Source organism: Lutjanus erythropterus, chromosome 11, assembly GCF_056507025.1.
Source record: "Lutjanus erythropterus isolate fLutEry1 chromosome 11, fLutEry1.hap2, whole genome shotgun sequence".
NCBI classification, from domain to species: domain Eukaryota; kingdom Metazoa; phylum Chordata; class Actinopteri; order Lutjaniformes; family Lutjanidae; genus Lutjanus; species Lutjanus erythropterus.
Genome location: NC_139327.1, coordinates 15634108 through 15640365, shown reverse-complemented (window position 1 = coordinate 15640365; position 6258 = coordinate 15634108).

Here is a 6258-nt window from a genome sequence, read left to right as displayed (position 1 = left end):
GTGTGCAGGTGTTTTTAATACATGTTTAACATCTTAACATTTCTTTTGTGTTGCTGTTTCTCACTAAGAAGACGTGTTTAAAGAAAAGGCTATGTCACATTATTCCAAGGGGCATACATGAGGGGTCTATTTGACGTGTGTATTTTCTTTCTTGTAAGGCCTCCTTGGCCGAGAAGAAATTGAGAACCACTGCAAGGTTTACAACATGTGTACACCATGTTGCTGTCATATACGTAGCCTAAATACATACATAATCAGTATATATATCAAGTTGAAATTGTTTGGGAAATCTTACTCATATAACATATTGGCTCATTTTCTATTATACAAAAAAAATGCTTTCTTGCTGGGGTAGTATTTGGAGACCATCACTTTAAGGTTACCATCTGTGTTTCATTTTGGAAGAGGCCTCCTTGACCTTCATGGTAACAAAGAAAAGCTGCAGGTTATATTGTACTGTGGTAGATCACAAATTTTCAAGCTAACAGCGGGAGCCAAAAGAAGTTTTATCTAAAAGAGTGAGCCTTTCTGCTTATGACATATGGGGAATTTAACATCATGGACCTCCTATATTTTAGATTAATTTTTATTCTACCTTACGATTCTAATAAAAAGATGTAGGAACATTTTTACAGTTTTTGTTAGATTGTTGGATATTTACTGAAATATGCTTATATAAATGCAGTTACAAAAAACAATGTAATGTTTGCTTTACAATAAAACATTATTTTTGCACACTGTCTAAGTGGAGATTTCCTCATTTTTGGCAGCTTCTTTGTTCATTTTCAAGGCAACACAAATTAATTACAGAAACAATGTTTTTTATTCGCTAGAATTGAAAAGTACACACAAATGAGCTGATTATCTTACTACTGATATATTTAAATGGCATAAAACGCGTCCACAATGTGTCAGTGTGATACCACAGTGTTGTTGGAGCCTGCACACTCAAAAACCCATCAATTCCTTGAAAATTGCAACCTGACAGACTAAAAATAATGGAATAAACTACATTTGCCATTTTTTCACAAACATTCATTTGCTTAAAGTCATGGAAATCTTGAGAACATGTCTGAGTCTCGACTAACAACAAAGGTGATGTCACTAGCTAGTTGGAAAACCCAAAGTAAATGTCTAACGATTCATGCTTTTTTTTCTTATCTGATAATGATGCAAAAATGAGGTAAGAAAGTCTGCATACTAAGGTTGTCAGTAGTGGGAGTGTAAAACAATACAATATCAGTAAATTACAGTATTGAAAGTACAACAGATATTAATTTTTTTTTCCTAAGTTTTGTTTCAAGTCCTTAGTTCAGTCTTTATTGTCCTGTCTGAAACGGCTTGCAGCAAAAACCAGACAGTGTTCAGTGACTTTTTCTGTACCAGCACTGTTTACAGGTTGTTTTGTTATGTCTTTTTTTTTTTTTCTTTTATATCGTAGTATTGTATCAAAGTTTAAAATCCTGGTATTGTGACAACTCTTCCACAAAATCTTCTTTTAACCTGTTTTAAGCATGTATTACTGTGGTCCACAAAGGAAGTGCATGACCTGCAGATTGATTATTATTGGTTTTGTGTATTGTAGTTGCACGCACACACATTCAGCATAAGCAGCAGGTACAGTATATGTTCACTTTGACACTGTATGAACTGGCTGTGTGTTGACTCCTTGATAAAACTTGACGTATGAAATTGGACCAGTGATTCTCATTCTTTTTGAATGAGAGGTGTTGTAATATACCGATCATGGCAATGAACACAATGTTTTTGATATATGAAATATTGATAATAATGTACATATTGTCTTGTGCATTTTTTCTTTATCAGTTCACTGTCAGTTAAGTATAGTTGCACTTTTTGTATGCATTTGTACAGTTATGGTTCCAAAGGTGTTTTCTGAGTCTAAGTCATTTGCCAAAAAGAGACAAAACACACAATAAAAATATTTGTCATGAATTTTTTTGGCAATAATAATCATGTAATAAAAATCTGATATCATGACAGCCTTAGTATGAATAAAAACAATCCTGCAATATTCAGTCTCTCCAGGAAGTGGCGATGTTGTGATCGCAACAATTCATACAAATTCAGCCAATCTCTGTGAATCCTGCACAACCTTGCAATTGTGTCCAAACACCTCAACTTTTTTTGCAAATTTGACCAATCATTGTAGCTTCTTGCAGGTTCCACCAATCAAAGCAGTCCCCATGTGCAAACATCATACGTGAAGATGTATCAGTAAACCCACTTAATATTTTATTATTGAGCATATTTTTTAAGTTTTGTCACAAGTACTGAAAACACAATGTTTGTCATTGTTATTGACATTTATCAATGCTCTGTGCTCTTTTATATTTTATAATTTTGTGCTTGCTCTTTTGACTGATTTTGAGATAGAAAAAGATTTAGCTTCTTTGTGGAAAACTCCCCAGGGTCACTTCTTCATTTATAAATGAATTACGCAACATAACAGAGTGTGGTTCTGTTCTCTCTTGAGCAAATTGTCTTTAATTTTTAATTAATTAAACAATAAAAACTGCACCCTTTTTCAGTTTTCACTTGCTCCTGCAATGTCATTGCAAAAATACTTAAGAATATTGCAACATGTGTCACAGTTTTTTAGAAAAGCTGCTGTGACACCAGGGCCAAAACAATCCTCCAAAAAAGTGTGCAGAAGCCTGGAGGGACTGAATTTTGGGCATAAAGGATTTGACATCTCAACTTGGGTGTTTTTTCATATCTAACTACTCCAAAATAATTTTTCAATATTTTATGACCTCTGTATCTGAGCTGTTGTCGCAATAGTGTCTCTGCAGAAACTTGTAAGTTGGCTTCTCATATTACAGATGTTTTGTTGATAAAAGATCACAGATGTCCCAATTGACCCAACAGAAATATCTTCATTTTCAGAGCTGCCCTGCCTCACCTGTTCTCATTACTGATTGGAGTTTCACACATACCCACACAACACTGAACTCACACTCTATACAAACATATTACATAGTATTTCAAGCTGAAATGAGTGCAAGACCTCTGGGTGTGAGTCTACTCAATCTGACACAGAGTGCAGCCGTCAGACCTCCTGGAAGGCTTTCTGAATCACATGTGTAAGGTTGAAATGGTATTTCCATCTGCTTGCCTGCCAAGCTGTGACAAGTTATGAGATACTCTTATGTCAGAACATACGAAAGCATCTGAGCAATGCAGAAATGGAAAGTGTAATCAACAATTCAGGCAGCTGCCAGAGGTGTGAACATATTACTGGTAACAGACTTGATTTAGCTCACACAGTGTCACCTGGTCTTGATCTGGTACATGAATAGAGTTTACAGAGAAAGGGGGAAACTGTTAGATGTAAATACTAACAACATTTGGGCCCTTTTTTGATTGAAAAGGCCCCTCAAGGGCTTGCTGTTAAATAACTATCAACAGCCCTTTAAAACAAACAAACAAACAAACAAACAAAAAAATGTTTATTGAACTTTTTACAAAGCAGAAAAAATAGACAATCACCTGACATAATAAACAAACAGAAAATACAGACAACCAATGTAACACAAAATTAGACAAATCAACCTGTAATTAAACAAAAATAAAAGTAATTTTAAATGAATTTCAAAAAGAAGTCAGAGTCCAGTGAGCTGTCCTTATGTCTGGAAAGCCTAATGTACTTTAGATACTTATAGTTTATACTATAGGTATTCAAAGAAATCAGCCAACCCCTTTTGATTTAAAGAACACTTTAAAGGACCAGTCTGTAGGAATTAGTGGCATCTAGAGGAGATATTGCAGATTGCAAACACCTATGCTGCGTTGGAAGGAGTTAGTTTGCCTTCACCCACTTTGGTGTAAACAAACAGTATGTATCTTTTCTGACGCACTGCTCAGCGCTTGTCATGTCACTTTACTGAGTGTCTCCTTTCTGGTTGGAGACATGTAACCATGGTAACCAGCGCCACCAGTGAGCGAATTTGAGAACATCTATAAGACCTACAAAAGTGAAACTTTACATATGTTTTAACACACATGTTATTGATGTTACATCTGAGGTGCCTTGGTCATGTCCACTTCTGTCTGTTATGTTCTTGTTGTTGTCGTCATTACTGTGTTGCATTGTGGGATATTTTTGTCAGTATAGTGTCCATTGCTTGCATACTGTAGTAGTATTAACCTTGCGTACTTCTGGTTTCATACTAAAGTTTCGTACATACAAAACACAAAATCTCACCATGCTGTTTTAGCTACTAAATAGCATGTTGTAATGTAATTTTGGATGCAGCACTATAGTCTCACCCTCCCCTTCCGAGCATGTAAGAGAACTTGTGGTGGCTGCAAAACTCACAAAAATACACAAGGCTGTAATTGGAACCAATGCTTAGTTTGTCCACTTTGTCTACTCTAGAAACACAGTGATTCAACATGCCATCCTCCATGGAAGAGAACCTGTGCCTGGTGTAGCTATGAATGTCTTATTTGAAGGTATAGAAAACACAGTGATTCTTATTTTTTAGGTGAATGTAAACTAATGAAAACACAATTATGATTATGACTTTACAGTATATTCCATTTCTGCCATATTCTTCCAATGGATCCCTGTAAATCCGATTGACCCAAGGGTGGTGCTATAGCTGTGATTTGTTGGATTTTTATTTTTATTTATTTATTCTGGTATTGTTTAAGTATGCAGACATAGCAGGTGCATGTCTACGAATTCCAAAAGGTCCAACCCGTCTCTGTGTGTCTCCATCACCATGTGGAAGTAACTCCTATTCTCAAACGCCTCCAGCACTTTGACTATGTTGCATAAGTGCATATGTTGTTGTCCTTACATTCAAAAATAAGTCATAATGTCTGTCCCCTTGAAACTGGACTGTCACATCTCACCAGTGCATTTGTCTCTACTTTCATTTTCAGAATTACTCTTATGAGCACAGATCCACATAGACCAGCTGATGATGTGCAGTGCAATAGCGTCTAAAGCATGACTCAGAGAGCAAAAGCCATGAGTCACACAAATCATAGCACATCAGTGTAGCCTACTGTACATGTATGGAGACATATTCACTGCTTTTATAACCTGTTGATACTTTGCATTAACAGGCAATTAGAATAAAGGCTTTTTAATAGAGCTTTGGAGTGCATTACCTTCATTTACTGTCCATTTAAAGGGCACCTTTAAAGCCCTATCGCGACCACTACACACACGCACATGCTCACATAACTTTATTTAGTATATAGTCCAGTGGGCGGGACTCTGAGTGTGGACGCACTCTGCCTGCTGAAAACTCTTCATTCAGCCTTCATCTGTGTGTGTGGAGAGGACACGTTTTGATCAGCGCTCAGTCAAACGCGAACGTAAAATGTGAGGTGTGTGTGGGCTGGATCAGGATCTCCCCCTCAACAGGCTGTAACCCCAATATATCATTTCAAAGAGCCGGCGGTGCTGTCTCATCTCTGGGCAACTTTTTTTGGAATATAGGACATCGTTGTTTTCGGTCGGTTAAAGCCCTTGTTTTTTCCACATGCTTCGGCTCGGACTCGTCTGACCCTTATTCCGCAGAATAAGGTAAGTTTACAGCTTTTACGTTAACGGCGCTAACGATTCGGTCCGCTCGTTAACTTGAAACGTCACGGTTGTTACCATAGATACGTTCTATATCCATGAATGTTAGAATTCTAGCTTAATGTTAGCTAACATCAGCGGCTGGAAAATAAGAAGCTCTGGAGCACGTATGAAAGGAGAACAGGCTCTTATTTTGTTTTAGTTTAGTTCTAGTCTTTACTGAGCTTCATTTGCTTTACAGTGCTGCTGTACATAAAATTGACAGAACATATTTTTTCAACACTAGTTAAAGCATGGAGGCAGTTAGTGTTGCTCCGTGTTGTAGCTACAATCAAAATAAGATTTAAAGGATTGTTAACATATAGCACATGTTCATTCAGTTTAAGCAATAAGCATCTTTGCAAGGGATGATAAGAACTGATTGATTAATCAGTCGTGAAAGATTTGGTTGATTAAGTAAAATTGAATGGAACTATTATAAAATAAAAATCTGAACTTTGACAGATTATTTTTATGAGCGTGCTCCACATCTTATCCGATATTCATATGTATGCCTTTACATCTTTGTATGTTTCACAGGCTGTCAGGGAATATGCATGTAGAAATAGAGCTTTGATTTAGCAGGAAAAGTATGCATTTGGTATTGTTTGGTGTAAGCAAAATCATTTAAAAAAATAACCATTATGTTACCAATG